The sequence below is a fragment of the Cydia pomonella genome, chromosome 24 (assembly GCF_033807575.1).
Source record: "Cydia pomonella isolate Wapato2018A chromosome 24, ilCydPomo1, whole genome shotgun sequence".
In the NCBI taxonomy this organism is placed as follows: domain Eukaryota; kingdom Metazoa; phylum Arthropoda; class Insecta; order Lepidoptera; family Tortricidae; genus Cydia; species Cydia pomonella.
Window position 1 is genome coordinate 8,981,337 of NC_084726.1, and position 7,015 is coordinate 8,988,351.

The 7,015-nt window shown below is 34.9% G+C and overlaps 1 long non-coding RNA gene across 1 annotated transcript; it reads right to left on the reverse strand.

The window, feature by feature from the left end:
• Positions 1–417: 417 nt before the first annotated feature.
• LOC133531135 (uncharacterized) lies at positions 418–2,007 on the reverse strand. Its single transcript, XR_009801469.1, has 2 exons — positions 1,150–2,007; positions 418–652 (listed from the first exon to the last, which is right to left on the reverse strand). It is a non-coding gene; the product is annotated as an uncharacterized LOC133531135 (long non-coding RNA).
• Positions 2,008–7,015: the final 5,008 nt, after the last annotated feature.

Here is a 7,015-nt window from a genome sequence, read left to right on the forward strand (position 1 = left end):
TGAGCGACACCTCATTAGATACGCAGTATATGATTTTAAGCTAACATGGTCATTTACATTAAAACTGTTTATTATTATTATTTTTTTTCTTCCTCGCGTTGTCCCGGCATTTTTGCCACGGCTCATGGGAGCCTGGGGTCCGCTTGACAACTAATCCCAAGATTTGGCGTAGGCACTAATTTTTACGAAAGCGACTGCCATCTGCCCTTCCAACCCAGAGGGTAAACTAGGCCTTGTTGGGATTAGTCCGGTTTCCTCACGATGTTTTCCTTCACCGAAAAGCGACTGGTAAATATCAAATGATATTTCGTACATAAGTTCCAAAAAACTCATTGGTACGAGCCGGGGTTTGAACCCGCGACCTCCGGATTGCAAGTCGCACGCTCTTACCGCTAGGCCACCAGCGCTTACATTAAAAAACTGTTACTTAAAACCGAATATTTATGTTTAAATAAAAAATCTTACGTGTTGCGCGTTGTACATACTGTGGGGGTCAAGAAAACTTTATTTACACATACACTTGTAACCTGTGGATCAATTATATGAAGTTCAATAATAGCTTCAGAATGCTGTTGAGACTGCCACGACGACGACGTGCACGAATGGACGATTTCCATGACATGATGAAGAAAAGAATTTTCTCTCTCCTCTCCTGCGGGGTAGTATTAATCAATTTTAATAATTACATTATTTTAGAGTTTTATACTCATATAATCCGTAATCCCATGTACCAAGCCTCCAAAGAAATAATTTAAAAATTTAAGTCTGTGGTCTTAATAGTACAACGGGTTATTCCTACTAGTTACCACCAAGTTGTTACTAGTGGTAACTACTAGGAACTTTTGTCCACCTTTTACCACAGGTAGTTACACTAACTTTATTCCCACCTTTTACCACTGGTAACTACTGGGAAATAAAATTCCCACTGGTAATAGGTAGGATTTTTAATTCCACTGGGAATTAACTCTAATAAATTATTGGGGGTGATTACTGAATTACCCCCAATAATTTGTTAGAGTTCAAGAACCCAAATAAATACTTCAAAACACTGTGAGACCTATGTTAAGATGTACCAACTCTAATATAGTGTATAGTGTAACGGGTTATTCCCACTAGTTACTATTACTTATTTAATAACAGCCAACTTACGTGTATGAACAAGGTTGGAAAAGAAAACTTTTCGATGAAAGTTCGTTTGCCCAGTTTGCGGACACAATGTTGTTCAAAATGTTTGGAACAAATACGCGAGTATTTGTGAGGCATCCAATTTGATTTTCCAGTTCCCGCAATCCATTCTTTAACAATTTCATCCTCCGTCGGAAAGCTGGAAATATCAAATAGCTTGAAACTCCCGAAATATGGGGTAATTGCAGGGGACTTTTTTTTCTATTTGTTTGCAACCCTAAATAAAATACTACTGAATTTGACTGGTTTTACATAACCAAACTTTCTGTTTTATTTTTAGCAATAATTTACTGATATCTCCTATTTTATGAAGTTTTTCATAATCCAACTAATGATGTAACTCAGTAACTTGGTTCCTGTGAGATTTGAGAAAGAAATACATGATCAAAATACGAAAAACTTGTACTTACGCATGAAATGTTACACCCCGCTTATTTTCGCAAGCTATTGCTTTTGTAGGCAACCACTGAACACCCCACCATGTTAATTGTACGTAAAAACATCTTACACCTCCATTAAATACTTAATAAAGACAATCATTCACTTTATAAAACTTCTACAATAAGAAAACCACATTGTTTACTAGCACTCTTGACAATATGATTGACAGTTTAATGTATGGCATCTTGCGGGATTTTGTCTCTTTCACTCTTATAAATTTCTGTATATCGCCATCAGCCTCCTTCCTAAGCTGCCATAACCCGACCATGAAAAAAAACCCGGTCGGTGATAAAGACAAAGCATTGCACTATTTTCTCTTTCCTCTTATAGGAATCGCAATAAGACTATCTTTCTCTATCAAAGAGTGTCAGGCCCTTGGGACCTACATAACCCAATAGACAGAAATGCGTCAGTTGCCAATATAATTTTAAACGGTCCCCATTTAATCGGCCTGTCAGTTAGAACAAAAAGTTGTGCCACTTTAGAGGTTCACACTCATTGCTCGTCAAGAAATGCAATTTGAAGTTGTCTCAGGGTATACCCCTGGGGTATTTGTTTATTATTGTCAAATAATTGCCAAATTTGGGAATAAAAAAAAAGATGGTAGTACTCGTAAGTTTTCAACTGTGCTTAAAAATATCAGTGTTATAAGTTTGGCCGCTGTGTGTCTGTCTGTTGCACCGTAGTTCTTAAACAGGTAAATCGATTAGGATGCGCTTTTTTTTATTGACGACCTGTCTGGCTTAGTGGTTAGTGACCCTGCTTATGAAGCCGATGGTCGTGGATTCGAATCCCGGTAAGGGCATTTATTTGTGTGACGAGCATATATTTATTCCTGAGTCATGGATGTTTTCTGAGTGTCCACAACACTAGCATTCTTGGCTGACCGTGGGATTTAGTCAATTTGTGTAAGAATGTTCCTATAATATTTCTTTATTTATTTTATTTGAAAACAGGTTTTTTAATCGGTGGTTCTTAGATACATTTTATAAAAATCCAACCATTGCGTTGGGACTTCTTTGTTTTTATATTTCTTTCCCATCACAGGTTAATGGTGTTCAGGAGCTTTGAGAGGCTGCACGAAGCCGAAGCCAACACGTAGATTTTGACACTGTAATGAAATGTAAGGCGAGCGGATGCTGTCCTTGCCCGCGTCATGAGACGCACGCATTTCTTTATTATACAATACTTCTTGTAGTAACGAAACAGCCAAGCTAAGACTCAGGTGTAGATTTTGTGAAGCTAGGGCTTGTAAAGTTAGAAGCTTGACAGTGCGAGCCTTAGGGTTTAGTCTTGCCAAAATATTACATGAAAATGTTTTAGATGGGATTGATTATTACAGTTTTTACCTATTTTGTAAAATATACCCGCAGTGGTTATTGGTGCATGTAAATGCGAGCGATATGTGTGCGTCTGATGAGGTTCCTCAAGGTCGTATCCAATAACATCATCATCATCACCATCATTTAAGAGCATGGCTCTTGTCTGTGGAATAGACGCCAGTTTTCGCAGTGCTTAGGTCAAACAAAGTTGATCCGGTAGCCACGAGATGGTGCATGACTACCCCCCAAAATAACATCAAAACCTTATAAAAATAATAAAACGGAATTGGCCCACAGGAAACAAAAGCAATCGTATAGATGATGGAAACAAAAGGAAAGATTGACATGCTATCAGGAAGTTTGCACGTGCGTAGGATGCGATTGATCGCTTAACAATGGAGGAGATGAGTTTTTTTTCTACTTGGTGAAGCTTTACGGATTCAAAAAATGTTTTTTTTCCCAAAGCAATCATGTTTATAAGCAATTATGTTTGTTTTAATACTTATATAAGTAGTATGTGTGTTTGTATTTAATAGTCTCCATATTTAGCTCCTTGCACTACCTGTTGACTTTTGTATGAGTTCGAAATTTCCTGCTACCTAAAGGTTGTCTGGAAGAGATCGCTTTTTAGCGATAAGACCGCCTGTTGTTACCTGGTTCTATTTTCCTTTAAAATTCATTTGTAGCTTTACATGTATGTAAAATGTATAATTGTTGGTGCAATAAAGAATATTTACTTACTTACTTACTTACATCCTTTATTCATTTATGGTCTTCGGTTAGGCATTTTGTAACATGTATATAAAAGTATAAAAATAATCATACGAAATATAATATACAAACACATTATAAAAAATACCTAACTTAGGGTGTCGACAGCATAAGGGCCCAAGCTGCCGGTGGTCAGGGCCGCAGAGAGAGGATCCGACGTACTATATAACTTTATTATAATTTTTATTTAGTATTATTTTTATTTTTTATATTATACATATATTATTATTTACCTTATTTATTTATATATTATATTTTTTTATTATGGTGCGTCTCTGTGTTCGTCCGTCTGTCTGTCTGTAACATCGCTAAATATCTCGAGTTACTTAAGCTATCGATTTGAAATTTGGAATAATTATGAACAACGCTAACCCAGACATAGAAAGTATTTTTTTTATAAATTATGGAAAATGCCGAATGTAAAGAGAGGGCAAAATTTCAAAGTCTAGTGACTAGATCAAGTGGGGTATCATTTGAAAGAGCTCAAATTTTTCATTCCAAAACAATTTTTTCTTATTTTTCATAAAGAAAAAAAAATGATTTATGAAGGAAAATGTGAAAAAAAATTACCGACTAAAAATGATTATTTTTTTACATAATATCAACATTACTATAAATTTTACAGAAAAATATAATACGACCTCTATCTTGGTATTTTTTTTTTAACAAAGAGCCTTTCCGAATTCAGTTTTCCGTTACACCAACTTTACTGTGTTTATTAAACCTGAAATATCTATGAGATTACATTAAATACACCTTTTTAGGGTTCCGTAGCCAAATGGCAAAAAACAGAACCCTTATAGATTCGTCATGTCCGTCTGTCTGTCCGATTCTGTCACAGCCACTTTTTTCCGAAACTATAAAAGCTATACTGTTCAAACTTGGTAAGTAGATGTATTTCTATGAACCGCATTATGATGTTTATACAGAAATAGAAAAAAAAACAATAAATTTTGGGGGTTCCCCATACTTAGTACTTATACTCAAAAAATCTTTTTTCATCAAACCCATACGTGTGGGGTATCTATGGATAGGTCTTTAAAAATGATATTGAGGTTTCTAATATCATTTTTTTCTAAAGTGAATAGTTTGCGCGAGAGACACTTCCAAAGTGGTAAAAGTGTGTCCCCCCCCCCGTAACTTCTAAAATAACAGAATGAAAAATCTAAAAAAAATATATGATATACATTGCCATGTAAACTTCCACCGAAAATTGGTTCGAACGAGGTCTATTAAGTAGTTTTTTTTTTAATACGCCATAAAAATTAAAAAAAAAAATTTTTTTTCATCAAACCCATACGTGTGGGGTATCTAAGGATAGGTCTTCAAAAATGATATTTAGGTTTCTAATATCATTTTTTTCTAAACTGAATAGTTTGCACGAGAGACACTTCCAAAGTGAAAAAAAGTGTGTCCCCCCCCCCCTGTAACTTCTAAAATAACGGAATGAAAAATCTAAAAAAAATATATGATATACATTACCATGCAAACTTCCAACGAAAATTGGTTTGAACCAGATCTAGTAAGTAGTTTTTTTAATACGTCATAAATGGTACGGAACCCTTCATGGGCGAGTCCGACTCGCACTTGGCCGCTTTTTTAAATAAAAGATCAATTTTTGAAATCGGTTCACATGATAGAGAATTATATTACATAGCGCAAATTAGTTAGACAATTTCCCGATAGATGGCGCTGTACACAAATATACTTAGTATTGGTACTTGTGTTAAAGTCTTTCGCCTTTATAGTTACACGAGATAATGCAAAGTTTGTACGGAACCCTCGGTGCGCGAGTAATACGAACTCGCACTTGACTGATTTTTTATTTTAACTTTATTGCACAAAATATAAACAACAATGTGCAAATGGTGGACTTAATGCCAAATGGCATTCTCTACCAGTCAACTGGTGCAGAGATAAAATAAGTCAATGAATTAAAAAAGCAAACTAATATACTTATAAACTACATATATCACATAAATACAAACATACATACACTATAACTATAAGACATTCGTACATACATAATTACATACTATAGATATAATATTGATAAATGTTTTTGAACTCTTGCAAATGCATATATATTATCTTTATTTATCTTTTATCTTAGGTAAGATTTTTTTATACAATATGGATATAAATGTAACATATAAAAACACATAAATATATAATTATAACTATAGCTATTATATTATTCCCTTTATCAAAGTTAAGGTGAGACGCACTTCCGATTTAGAATTCTTAGTGAAAGTCGGGCTGCTGAGGTCCCCTTTGTGAACCGCGCGAAACTGTTCCGACCGCAAGGACGCCGGTATGCAGAAAGGCACTACTTATTAAAAAAAATATATACTAGGTATACCAATTTTGTATGTCACACCTTTCACCAAAGTCAATCACTTTTCATCAGCTATCTTGAGCATTTATTTTTAAATAAATATATGAACTTTTTAATAATTTTTCTTTTTTACTACTACTACTAGTACTGCTATTACTTTTACCTTTTTGGACGATAATTCTTAATCCAGGTTAGCACTATTTAGGCTTTCTCATAAATATAATTACTAATGATTGGTTGACTGATGGTAGAGAATGCCTTAAGGCATCAAGTCCGCCATTTGTTCCCTTATGTATTGTGCAATAGATTAAATAAATAATCAATTAAGTACATTTTAGTTGTAAGATATTATATAAAAGGAACGCCGATTTTTTTTAAAGTTACATACACGTAACATTTCACCGCGCAATTTGTCATGTTGGGTGCATAATTAAATTGCAACCCGAAGTAAACAATAGAAAAAATAAGGGTAAAAGAAAATGGCTCTTTTCAGCATAGAGTCGTCAAAACACCAGTTCTCAAATAGCGCCATTCAGGAAAAATTGGCGAGCTGTGACAGATATTCAAACCAGGCGACTGTTCCAATTCCAAGTGGCGTGTGCGTATATGCCCACTGTTGATTTGTGACACTGACAAAAGAAAAATATATTAATTTTGCGTGAAATTAATGCAACATAAATAAAAACTTGAACAAAAGTAATACAACAATATTACTTATTATATGCAGAGAGCCAGGATTTGAACAGTGATCTACGGTTTGGAAGCCACACGATTTACTGTCAGACTACAAGTACTTGGAAACTAAGAGCTAGGCCCGGAAAAAGAATACAATTTGTATTCAACGAAACCACACAATCGAGAAAAACTGGCTCCTTACCGCATAAAGTCGTCCAAACATCAGTCCTCAAACAGCGCCGTTCCGGAAAATTGGCGAGATGTGACAGATATTCAAACCCGG